This window comes from Cimex lectularius, unplaced genomic scaffold (assembly GCF_000648675.2).
Source record: "Cimex lectularius strain Harlan isolate CLEC.00 unplaced genomic scaffold, Clec_2.1 scaffold7, whole genome shotgun sequence".
Lineage (NCBI taxonomy): Eukaryota > Metazoa > Arthropoda > Insecta > Hemiptera > Cimicidae > Cimex > Cimex lectularius.
The window spans coordinates 4,107,112-4,121,203 of record NW_019392731.1 but is presented as its reverse complement, the minus strand read 5'-3'; the positions used below and the strand labels follow the sequence as shown (position 1 = coordinate 4,121,203).

Here is a 14,092-nt window from a genome sequence, read left to right as displayed (position 1 = left end):
GAGAGAGAGAGAGAGAGAGAGAGAGAAAGAAGAAACAGCGTAAGAGAGAGAAAATTAAAAAGAGAGAATTGTAAGAAAGGAGAAAGAGAGGGAGAGATAATGAGGAAATGAGAGTAAATGAACAAGTGAGAAAGGGCGTGAGCGAGTGAGAGAGAGAGAGAGAGAAAGAAGAAACAATGTGAGATGGAGAAAATGAAAAAGTGAATTGTAAGAAAGGAGAAAGATAGTGAGAGATAATGAGGAAATGAGAGTGAATGAACAAGTGAGAAAGGGCGTGAGTGAGTGAGAGCATGGGAATTGGAAAGAGTTTGAGTGAGTGAACAATTTTTAGAGATTATGAGTGACAGTGAAAGAGATTGAGTGCTTGGGACAGTGAGTGACAGTGAGTAAAATTGGGAGAGTGTTGAGTGAGACTGAGTCAGTATTTGAGAGAGTGTGAGTGAGTGAATGTGTCATTGAAAAAATACAACAACCTATTTTATTGTTTTACAAATCGTAACATGATTTTAATTTTCGATCTTAACTTAAAGGCATCTCCAGACATGCTCTTCGCCGAATCCCGACTAGTGTGGAGGGACGCTCGGCCATTCGTCGAATAACAACATCCAGTGCTCTCCGTGCTCGGCTTTTTGTCGGTTTTCCTGTCCGCTTCAAAGGGCATGAATATTCGTGAAGTAATCGCAGTCAAATCATCCACACATTCGGGAATGAACTATAACTGCACATACGTTTAACCTACTGTCAACTGTTATCAAAATCAATATTAAGCGCATTCTTCTATTTAATACTATTTATTTTTCATTAATAAACGATTGCTAACTATTATAGGTGTTTTAATTTACACAATAACAATTGTTTTTTCTTATTAGGAATAGATTGACCCAATGCAACAGTTTTGGAGTTCCTCTATGTTTACGGAACAAAACCAATAATTTGGAAAGCTTCTCTTACAAATCATAAATTGTTTTATAAATAAAGCAACAATTAAAAATATAAAAAATATAATTAAATGTATTTTTTTCAATTAGTTTGTTGCCACTGCACAAAATAGTAACCGCAGCTGCAGCAATGACAGTTTCATTGTTGCCCATCACGATTTGTAGTAAGTTGAGGACTCCAACAGCATTTGGAAAATACGTATTCCCTGTTTCCGCAACAACTAGGAAGTTATACAAAACCCGCATGTGTGTATACGTAGGCTATTTCGCGAATTCCAAGACGAGTATTTAGAGACTTGGCAAATATTCGGCGGCAATCGGCATTCGGCGAATACCGCATGTCTGGAGCCGCCTTAACACAAGATAGCAACAAATAGTGTTCAACTATACAAAAAGTATAGTCATAGACGAGTGAGAGTCTTAGACTACCCGATGCATGTCGAATAGTCAAAATGTTTTAAAATACCTATCTCAAACTAAGGCTGATTAAATATGCATGGACTCCGCCAAGATTCGAACCCAGTACTGGCAACTATGAGTTGAACTATAAAAAATGTAAAATTAATAGTCCTTATATGTCACATAAACCAATAACCTTTATCTTAGTCCTTATGAAAATTTGTTTTATAAAAAAAATGTTTAATTTTGATTGTGTGAAATCAATTAGGTCAAGATTAACTTCACTAACATTTTGACAGACATTAAAAAAATTTGTATAAGTTAAAATATGTAATACGTTGTTTAACTGAACTGGAGTTTATGGCCATCTAAATTAGCTAATCTCAAAAATATAGTTATTACAGCTAACCAAGAATTCGAAAAGGATCCCCGAGGGCAGGGTGTAATCTGCATCCTTTGCAATATTAACCGTTACACTTCCTGCCCACGTCATCTAGTTTGCATCGACCATCCCCCAAAAACAACCTGGGCTAATGAACTGTGTATTCTTTAAATTTACATTAGCTTATGAATATAAAACTGGGATCAGCCGGGCGTAGACTCTGACCAGACACTGTTCACTTTGGACTGGAAATCTTCTGCTCGCAATGCTGGAAGTGTCGGACATAAAAATACCATTAATTTGTGACGACGTACAAAATATGAATAATGTTAATTTATTTGTATTTATGTTTTTTTCCTTTGTTTATTGCCGAAGATGGTTTGAGAATCTGTTATGCTTTTATATATCATAAATAGGTATCTCAGAACAGGTTATTCAGTTTTATACATCTGTTAACTATTCCATGAAATACATAGGTATGTGTAAAGTTCGAACAAATGTTGTTCATATTTAGATAAAGAAGGATATTGGTAGGCAATCAAGAAGTCAGAGCGGAAGTAGCTGGTTATTTTCCGAATAATGCCTATTGGCTGTATCCGGAACGCTCGAAAATTAATGGTAGGTCGGAATGTGACTGTTATGAATTTTATACTTTCGTCTTCCGGATTGGGTTTTGTACTGTATAGCGAAAAGAAGGAATGTGGAGGAATGGAAACGTTGGTATAAGGAAATGGTTCGGTCTATAGAGGGACGCTCCCCAACGTATCATTGCAAGCAAGGTTTTCTGAAAGTAGTGTTAATAAAATAAAAAAAACGAGTAGGAAAGCAAGTAGGTTAAAATCTAACCACGGAATATGTAAATCATATCTAAAGAAAATCGATGGTGTGAATGTGGCGAAGAGGAAACTTTGGAACACATCTTAATGGTATGACCAAAGTATACTCAGCAAACGGAAGATATATTTCACGAAGTAAACTCAAAAATTAACTCACTAATTTCGTGGTCCGCTTGACCAATTAATATATTACAATTAATTAAGGTTTTTAGTTGAGATAAAAAAGTGAATGGCACGAGTGGGATTCGAACGATCTTCGGCTAGATACGCCGCTGCTCTACCACCTGAGCTATCGTGACCTCGATCCACTCGGACACTAACTTCCCATCTCAACCCCATCTTTTGAGTTTTCCCTCCTTTTTGCCATTTTTCAAATGTCGTGTAATCGGATTGGATTCTCGGCGACAAATTCATTTCAAATTTTAAATTTAATTTTTAATAATTTTTAATTTTTTAAATTTTTAATTCAAAAATTAACAATAGGACGGTCCATTAAGTCAGTATATTGAAGTCTTAATCATTGGATTGGCACAACTGTAAACTTTTAAAAAATATCTAAAAGGATATAAAAACTATATGAAAAATTAATTGATATGGGCAACTGATGCAAAAACACCTATTACATGAATTTTATTTTATTGCATTAAACTTCAAAATATTATTATAACTACTTTTTGTTTCTAAAATATTTAAATTTACTTTTTTTACTAGATGAGACAAAATTAAACAAGTTTGATTTGTTGTTGATTTCTTTTCTTCTGTTCTTTCTGATCAATATTATTTACTCAGCAATTTAACTTCATTAAAAAGTTGAATGAATTGTGCTGAATTGCTAAAATGGAAAAAACAGAAAAGAGTAGAATGATAATTTTTTAAAAATTGTACAATAAGAATGCAACATTAATATTCTCAGTAATATTAACTATTGTTATTTTTGATGGTAGGTATTGATCTACGAGTCGGTGAATGCTTGCTGAACCGGCACTGGATTCAAGAAACAGACGGTTCCTCACTGAAGATGACACAAAGCCGAAATGTTTGAGTAACGTCAAAGACCAGCGAGTGTAGACAGGCCCAGTATGTTACCCAGTGCCGGTCCAACTTGCATTGTTATTTTCATTTATATTTATAAATTTTGCAAAATTAAAACATAAAAGGAAAGATTATTTTATATAGGAAGGATGGATTTTAAATTACAATTTAAAGTAAATTACCAAAAAGTAAAGAAATATGCACAATATATTAGAATAAAATGTACAGCAGTTGGTTTCATTAGATTTACCACAGCATAACTCAGAAATAAATTGTCACATTTGTCAATTAAAGGATTATAAACATCTTAAATAATTTCGTTGCTAATTTACCCTCGGAAGGTCGAAAATGTCAGGGATAATAAAACTTTATCATGGATGAAATAAAAATTTCACGAATTTCCGTAATTTGCTGCAAATTACTTCTAGTAGGGTTTTTATCGCCGGGCCTCTAAATATTTTAATATGGGGTAGGGCGGAGGCAATTTTGGGGAGTAGGGGTGAATTAGTTAACTAAGATACGTTATTCTTTAGGATTACTGTCAGGGTGAAATAAATTCTTTAATGACGTTTATATCGGCCATGGTACTTCTTGAGATAGTATTTAATCCTGATCAAACTCAATCTCCAAATCTCTTCTTCTTGACTAACACAACTTATTTTCTTTAATAAAAATCCAAACTTTTTCTTATGATCGAAACGCATGACCTGAATTATTTTTAATTGAAAACTTTTATTTCGGACGGAGCCGAGCACCGGTAATGGGTTTTTAAATAGTTCATTTTCTTTCATCTCTTTCCTTAAAAGACTTAGAGAAAGTCTGATAGGGTTGACATTGCACGCTTAAACGAAACGGCGGATCATGCAATAATAATACAAAAGTAATAGAGACAGTGACGATAAAAGCCAGAATTATTCAGGGAATTCGGTGCGTAAAGTCCAGTATATATTGGCCAAATCCCTTCATTATCGGACCTATTGCGAACAGCTCAAAACTGAAGATATTGCCAATTTTGTGGTATTTACTTTCCCTAGTATTTTTATATTATTATTATTATTATTATCAATTTGGTTAAAAATAACAAAATAAAAGGTTTTAATTCTATAATTGTTTATTGTTCACAATTGTTTATTGTGCCTCACATAAAATAATGCTCAAAAATTATTAGGGATATTGCCAATTTTGTAGTATTTACTTTCCCTAGTATTTTGATTTTATTTTTATTACAAATGGCATTAACATTTATTATAAATATTTGTATTTTATACAGAAGGAAAAGTTAATTAATTAAAAAAATGTAAGTTATTTTGAAAAATAACAAAATAAAAGTTTTAATTCCATAATTTTCTTTATTGGACACAAAACTTTTTTAAAACAATTAATACCGTGTACAATGTCCTCTGTTAGCTAAAACCTGTGTGCACTTGTTAGGTAATCTGTTAATAAGATGGTCCGTAATTTCATAAGGAATTTCACTCCACAGATCGCTGCACTCAGTTGTTGCAGTTCAACTGGTTGCGGAGAGTGATCGAAAAGCCTGCTCTGCAACCCATCCCACATGGGCTCAATGGGATTGAGGTCTGGAGACCATGGGGGAAGGGGCAGATAGGAAAGTTTCTGGCTGTCTAAATATTGAGGAACAGCTCTGCCTCTATGAGGTTTGGCATTGTCATCCAGAAATCGAAAATCCTAGGCTATGACGTCCCAACCAAATGAGATACCTGGTTTGAGGGATGATAATTTCTTGGATATAACGGACGGCGGTGAGGTTGCCTTCAACAATATAGAGTCCAGCTCGCCCCCCAATGTAAATTCCAGCCCAGACCATTACACCGCTTCCTCTAATCTGTACTGAAAGGACACCGTAGACAGTGCTCATCTAGGGGGTGGGTAGCAATTCCACTTTAAACTAAAACCGCTGCCGGGGCGTTCCCGGAAGTTTGTACGCTGGGAGAGCCTCTATACTCAGAGAGATAGAGTGGCCTTCTCTATCTAGGGAGTACGCGAGGGGGGGGCGGGCTGATGTATTTCGGCCAGTTAGCCCCTCGCGTGCGGCGTACGACCCGACGCACAATGCGAGCCCGACCATTCGGAGTGGACAAGCGGAGAGCGTGGTTACCGGCCCTTAGGTGCCGGGATACCACTACACCAATGCTGCGGCGGTAACACCATTCCGTCGTATGCGGAGGTGCGTCAGCTCTCATCTTGAGAATCAAAACGTCCGATAAGGCCGAATAGGCTAGGTGCGGACGTTAAAGATCCTCTTGTCTTGTTGACGATGAGTAACCGGGAACGCTATGTACTGAAAGGAGCACGAACTGGGGCATTGAACGCATACCCCTCTCTCTGTTCTGTCTTCCTACTATTCATACAGACATAATAACATTCTAATTTAAGGCTCTCGCTGCACCGTAATCTCTAGAGTTGCTGGTGGCGGACTGACGTAGCAGGCCGTCTCAAAGGGGCATATGATGTGAGGCCAACTTCCCACAAACGATTACGAATACTGCCAAACGAAAACATCTGTATTTCATTTAGGATCTGGCGGACACTATGGAAAGGGTTACGTCTTGCAGCACTCACAATATTACTGTACTTCTTTAGCGTCGTAATGCACTGACATCCACTATATTGGCACTTCCAGTCTCTCGGAATCGGGCTAAGACCCTGGAGAAATGCCAACCGCCTCTGCGATATACACTTGACGGTCACCTCGATGACTCATTTTCACAATAACATTGAGCACTTCTGGTTAAAAGATGATGCCTTTTCATGGTTAAAGAGCATACAACTGGATTAAAATGAAGAAAAGACGAAGAAAGGTGTTTTTTTACAAAATGAGTAATCTTCAGGTTTACTATTCTTAAGTAAATCCGTTATTAAAAATGAGGATTATTCAATCTTTTGTTTTTAATTTTATTTTCTATTTTGTTTTATCCAACTAACAAGAATATATCGGTTAACTTAATTAAAATTAATAGACCGAGAATAAATAAATGATATCTCTATTCATTTTTGATCAGTTTATTATCAGCAGAATAGTATCGTATAGTTGTTATAATAGTCGTATAGTTGTTACACTAGATATGACTAATTTCTGTTTTAGACTTTTTTTTTACATTAAGTTTCTTGGGGTTGTAAAATAAGCCCATAGCTTTTATCTGCAATTCAATTTTCCCCCTACATTGTTTTTATGCTTTATTTAATCATTAATAAAGTGTTTGTTCTCAACACGACACACAAGAATGACACATCTACCAGGAAACAAACACTTTCAGCCCTGAAGATGATCTCAATAAAAATCGAAACGTTGGCACGATAAAGAAAATGTTTTTCTAAAAACCTACGTCACACCAGACCGCATCTCACGATCTCCAAATAATATTTACATTGTCGTACTTGGCGTTTTGCTAATTTAAGATAGAGAAAAAAAGTTAGTAAGTTTTGTTATTTAATTGATTTTAATTTTATTATACCAAAGATAAAACCAAAATTCATACTCCAAGGAAAGTATGTGATAAAGTGGTGATAATCATGACATTTTAAAAGAAACCACGAGTAATAGTTTGCTTGCTTCAAAAGCAGAAATTTTAATTTGGAAGAAGCAAAGCGCGCTCCTTCAACCGTTCATAATGACCAAGTTCAAGTTTTGTCACAAAAACCTACACTCAACGACACGAGACATAGCAGAGATACTTAACACCCCTTATACAAGAGTTTCAAGACATCTGAAAACTGTTTGTCGGAAGATGGTTCTTCACATGTTAACTAAAAATACTTTATTGGACACCATCTCCATATGCGATTACCCTTTAAACCGCAATGGAAACGACCCTTAATAATAATATTTATAAGCAGGGACGATAAAAGGGCCTTTTACAACAATGTTTAGAAGAAAAAAAACGTTGGGGGAAATGTAACGTTAACGACCTCAATGCGGATTACATTTCAAGAAGCGTGTATTTTTGGTGATAGGAAAGAGGTGCTTAATTATGAACTTCCTATAAGCCAACCTGTTCATTCAAGTCTACAGCAAACAATTGGAGCGATTAAAGTCAGTGTTTTATCATACCACGATAACGTCACCACGTGTCCTTCGAGAAGCTCCCGAAATGGCCGAAGCAGTGCTGAAATGTGCTACTCCATTGATCGTACTATACTTCTTTAAATTTCAAATTTATTCGTGCTCTGCAAAACATTATTAATGGGATCAAATTGATTGCACTTCACTGGAAGACTGCAGAAAGCACATCGAGCGAATACCTCAAAAATCAGAGAAGTTCTGGGAAGTCGGAATCGAAAAATTATGTGAAAGGTGGCAAACTGGCACTTAAAGCACAGAATTTTTGCTAGAGGATTAAATATGTTTAGAATTATGTGTAATTTCATTGAATTTACCGTTAAAAAAACCCACGAGCTTACTTTTTGAAACGTTTTATTTGAAACTAAAGCAAACTTAACTCAAGTCGATTTTTTCTATGTTCTATAAGACTTATTAAGGATAATAATATTGACAAAAGCTATCATAACCGGTCAATAGACACTAATAATACTAATATTACAGCGATCCAAACGGGATATTGATAAAAGTCTTAAGATAGAAAGTCCAAAGAAGTTACAATTATCCTTAAAAATATAAAAAAGATTTGCGATACTAACGGAGGAAAAGTTATCGCATTGCCGATTCTTTTGGTACACGAGCCTACAAGAAATCATGGGCGAAGTTATCAAAGTAAACTTGTTACGTAAAGTTTCAAGTCGAGGTTTGTGACTCCTATCTCAATCAGCCGTTCTGAAGAAATTTTGAAAGTTACCGAAGTTACCCATGAGTCAAACTGACACTAAGAAAGTATAAGAGCGCATGCACAGAATTAAAATCACTCCAGGGAATTACCAAGTCGATATAGTAATGGACCAATTAACAAAAAATAAAATATTTGGTTACGATGGTATTGGAAAGATAAAACAATACGACAGTACTGTTTTTTCGTGGCTATTTTTCTTTTTTTATATAGATAAAAATTATTCTTTCACTATTTAGGCCTTTTTGAAGGTAGAATTTAAATGGAAAACTTAATTTAATATATTCAATCAATATATTTCTACTCACTCAAAGTGTTTATCTTCTGTGTAATTTTGCCATTCTTGCGTGTCGTGTCGAGAGTGCCAGTGAGATTTTGTGTTTATATACGTTGGATTTTGAAGGGGTGGGGAAGGATGTCGGTATAGAAAAGACATTTTAGTATAAGGCGTCGGCTTCTTTGAGGTGAAAGGAGCCAACGAAGGGAAAAAATGTGTTGGTAATGGTTCGGCCAGATTGATTGAATATATAAAATATATTTTGCATTGTATAAATTCACTTTTCCAAATCCAAAATGTAATTGTAATATGTAAACAATGTTTGTAAATCCCAGGCCCTGAAGATGATCTCAATAAAGATCGAAAAGTTGGCACGATAAAGAAAATGTTTTTCTGAAACCTACATCACACCAGACCGCATCTCACGATTTCTAAATAAATATCGATTAACGGTCACTAATCACCACACACTTTCTTTAACGTTTGGACAACAAGATTTCAACCATTTTCATGAATTTTACTTCCTGTTATTCCAATATTTAATAAATGTTTTAGCAAAAATAAATTTGATGAAAACATCATTTGCCAAAAATGACTGGTTGTTTTTCTATTTTTTAAAACTACCATGCAGAATAACCACCAATGCTTCAGAGATCGTACGATGCGGTCTGGTGTGACGTAGGTTTTAGAAAAATATTTTCTTTATCGTGCCAACGTTTCGATCTTTATTGAGATCATCTTCAGGGCCTGGAATTTATAAACATTGTTTAAATTACACAAATACATATGAAAAAACCTACATTTATTTGTAAAATTTCAACAATATTTATAAATCCCAGGCCCCGAAGATGATCTCAATAAAGATCGAAATGTTGCTACAATAAAGAAAATGTTTTTCTAATCCAGACCGCATCTCACGATCTCCAAATAATCATTAATAAAAAAAGTCAATTTTACTGCGCTATGTTGTTCTAACTTGGTTATAGTACCAAACCGATGATTTCTATCTATCGGTGTACAACTTTTCGTAGTTGATTTCTAGTGAGCGAATGAAGTTAAATTTAATTTCAAAACGATTTTTACTTTATATTTCGTTTTTAAGACTTTTTCGGTTTGTACTTTCGAAATATTGTTTAAATTGCTGAATTTACTTTTGTATTTTTGTTTACAGATGGGAAACTTTATGAGGGCAAATTTCCTCGAAGTTCAAACTCGTTATAAAGCACGCTATGACCTGTTGCTGAACTGTCTCGAATATTTCCATTGGTTGTTATTGACCGAAAAGGATTGGATTTATCTCGTTGTGCCCGGGCAACGCCTACTTTAATTGTTCGGAATTCTTTTTAGCGTGCCCTTTCGGAACGATTTCTTATTACCGTACCGGGTATAAATTTGGTTTTATGCCCGGCTCTTTATTGCACGCTCAACAGTCTCCGGTTGATAATTGCCCTTTTTCTCCCTCGCTCGCTAAACACAGGGAGAAACGGGGATACCGGTCGAACAACGGCGCATTTCTCAGTTCTTATCCTGATGTCAAAGGACGGGTAAAATTTATTTCTTGTAAAAACTTTTTTTTTACAATGAATGCAAATTAAACGATGACTCACTGCTTCGTTTTTGATTTATTAGCCTTTTTATGTTCTTTTCGTACGAATTTTATAAATTTAAATTTTTTAGTTTTTTAAAATTATTTTAGTTAGTTCCAATTTTTTTAAATAAAATGTGTGCTTAGATCCATGTAACTTTAAAACGATGCATAAGGTGATGGTTTATAAATAAGTAAATATGTGTAATATATATAAATACAGGTACAAGTAGTTCCAACGGCCAGGAAGTAAATGCAGTCAGATATAAACTTCCGCCCAATTCATTTTTTATCATTTTCTAGATTAAAAAAAATTCTGCCCTTAATTTGTTTCATTGTTTTTATTGCTGAATAATTGTTTATGCTGTTTTAAATTTGGAATATCAATTAGAGGTAAATACCCTTAATCCTTTATCCAAAACAAGGATAAAGGATTTTTCCATGTTTGCTTTTTACAGAATTTAAAATGTTTATTCAGTTTGTTTTCTTAATTTCAATTTTTAAACAAAAAAATGGATGTTGTAAAATGTGTACATGTAAAATGTAAAATGTAAAGTGCGTGGTGTGGCACTTATTATCGATGATGGACGTTCCATCACGGATGCGGCTATTGACATCGGATTTCCTTACTAAACACTGCGAGAAGCCGTAAGACGTTTTTGAAAAACTGGGTCCCACCAGAGAAGACCCGGTTTTGGACGGCCTAGAGCAGGGGTGCTCAAACTTGAACTGCTGGCGATCTACCTCAATATTTTTAGACTACTTACGATCGACTCTGAGAGGCTGCAAGTGTGTGTGATGCAGGGTTGTCGTACATACACGATACACCCGACCTACCTAGGTAGGGTGTACCGTAGCATATATAGATATTAGCTTTCTGCACAATATAGGTACATTATTTTAGTCAAGGTTTGGGTTAGGTTTAGTTACCGTTCTTCTCTACAATATCAATGAAAAAACTCATAGTTATTCAAAATTGCGAGTTTATTGGTTGTTACAAAACAAAAGAGTTACATATGGTGTTAAACTTAACTAAGGAGTGGCTTTGGATGTTGAAGCGTGGCACTGCATGTCCTCAGCATACTTTTCATAAGATGGTACGTAACCACTGAGTGCTAATCGCAAGCATGATGACATATGATCGTCAGTTAGTCGATTGCGATATTTTGACTTAATTATCTTCATTTCAGAAAATGCAGACTCGCACAAGTAAGTGGACCCAAAAAATGCCGTCAGTTGAAGGGCGATTTGCCTTACATTCGGATATTTATCTTCAGATATAAAACACCAGAAATTTGTATCAGATGCTGTAGCTTTGAGATGTATATCTGATATAATCTGCACCAACTCATTTTCAACAGAACATGAGTTCACATTAAACTGACTTGCTAGTAGCTAATTCCTCAATGTTTTTACATGAAAAAGGATAACTCATAAATGATGCTATATTTTCCAATTTACAGCAATCATAAAAACGCATTTCGAATTGTCCCAAAATATTTGATAATTCAGCCTCATACGTATCATAATTCAACTGAGGAATCCTTGCTTTCAAAGACGGAAAATGTTTCAGATCATTTCTTTTCAGTTGATCTATCATAAGTTGCAATTTACTTTTGAATGCGTTTACTGCGCTAATCATCTCAATAATAGTTTTTCCTTTACCTTGAAGCTCCAAGTTAACGGTGTTTAAGTGCATTGTGATGTCAGTCAAAAATGCCAAATCAGTCAGCCATTTTTCGTTTTTCAAAATCTGAGTGTCATCACCTCTTTCGTCTAGAAAAGCTGTTATTTCGGGCAATAATTCTTGAAACCTTTCTAGGAATTTTCCGCGACTCAACCACCTGACGTCCGTGTGAAGAACTAAATCAGTGTGTTCAGCTGACTCCCTATCTTCCAACTGCCACTGAAAGAGCCGCCGTTGCAAGCTACGTGCACGGATGGAATTCACAATTTTTGTTGCAATGCCCATAATTTCCTCCGTGTTTAAAACTTTTGAACACAAAACTTGTTGATGTATAATGCAATGGAATGAAAAAAATGAAGGGAATTCTTCATTAGCTCGACACAATGCCACAAAACCGTTTTTGTTTCCAGTCATTGCTGGTGCTCCATCGGTTGTAATGCACACTAATTTATATATTGGTAGCTCGTAGTTTTTTACAAAATTGAAGAAAACGTCATATATATCTTCGCCACGGGTCTTCCCCTTCAGAGGAATGATTGTCAAAAATTCTTCCTTAGCCAACATGTCATTGAATACCATCCGAATAAAAATACACAGCTGGGCAGTGTCTGTCATATCGGTGGATTCGTCGAACTATAAAGAAAAGTATGTACATTCCATGATATCATGTTTTAGTTTATCTGCGATGTCCTGACTCATGACTTCAATACGCCTTGTGACAGTCGGACGAGATAACTGAAGTTCTCTAATAGCAGACATGATTTCTGTTTTATTTTTAAAATCTCCAAATAAAGTCTCACCCGCTTCAATAAATGCTTCCTTCACCACCGATCCATCTTCGAATGGTTTCTTGTGTTTCGCCAATATATGAGATATTTTAAATGACGCGATCGTAGCAGCTTTTGATTGTTTGGCTGGTCTTGTGAACATGGATTGTTCTTTTTTCAAACAAGATATCAAATCACTTACTTTTCGTTTTCTTAATTCACTCTGTGGCGGAAAATCCTTTTCATAGTTTTTATGAACCGTTTTATGATGCCTCTCTAAGTTACCACGCTTAGGTATTGCAACTGACGCACGACAAATAACACAAATGCACTTATCCTTCACCATACAAAAGAAAAATTCTTCCTCCCAATCCTTATTAAAATGATACGTTTTAGATTTCACTGCACTCATTTTCCACTATTTAATAATAAACTTTGTATCGACGTAGTATCGCCATCAAGTTACAATTCAGAATGACTCCAATTCCTGCAGGCACAACATTTATATCGGCGTGAACGAAAGTCTCGAATGTTCCCGTCAAACGCGCCGCCCGAAACTAGACTGTACTGTCTCTCGTCGTTTCTAGACGAGACTGTACTGTCTACTAGTCTAGAAACAACGCGGCTTTTCTTTGACAAGTGCCGCGCGTTCCTTTGATAAAGCCACCTTTTGCCGCAAGCAGTGTTATTTTATTACGTAATACATTTTTGTAGTTTAGTTACCTACCTACTTATTAAAAATTTTTTTCTTCTCGAGATCTACTCAAAAAGCACTCGCGATCGACTGGTCGATCGCGATCGACCGTTTGAGCACCCCTGGCCTAGAGTAACAGAGCCATAGGACTGTTTTTTTGACTTTGAGAATTTTGCGAAACCGGCACCTTAAAGTTGGTCAAGCGATTCATCAGCTCGACGTAGTTCGAGGTGTCCAAATTTCTGAACGCACTGCTCAAAGATTAAATTAAGATTAAGAAGATTAAATCAGTATGGATTAATGGCTTTTTGCCCCGTAAGAGGACCAGGACCGACCAGTACACTCAGAGATTCAGGGCTCGCATTTGCTCGAGAACACAGCCATTTTTCTTTGGACGATTAGTCTGCTGCACTTTTTACAGATGAGTGTAGATTTGCTCTACGATCTCCAGACGGGCGTGAACGAGCGGAGAATGCGAAATTAAAGGTACGAAGCTCGTAATTTTTTTCAGAGCCGACCTTTTCAACGTAGTTCAGTGATGGTGTGGGCGGGAATCTCAATGGGTAGTCACAAGGAGTTGCATGTTGGTAGTGAAGGTCTTTGATTCGCTATGTGGATGAAATTTTGGAACATCGCGCGTTCTCCTGAATCATCGACAATCCTATTCTAATGCACGATAATGCCCGTCCACAT

At 35.9% G+C, this 14,092-nt stretch overlaps 1 protein-coding gene across 4 annotated transcripts in view; it reads left to right on the top strand.

Moving 5' to 3' along the window:
- The window catches only part of LOC106668570 (lachesin-like), a 134,584-nt gene that overhangs the window by 58,007 nt on the left and 62,485 nt on the right, over positions 1–14,092 (top strand). The window lies entirely within an intron of this gene.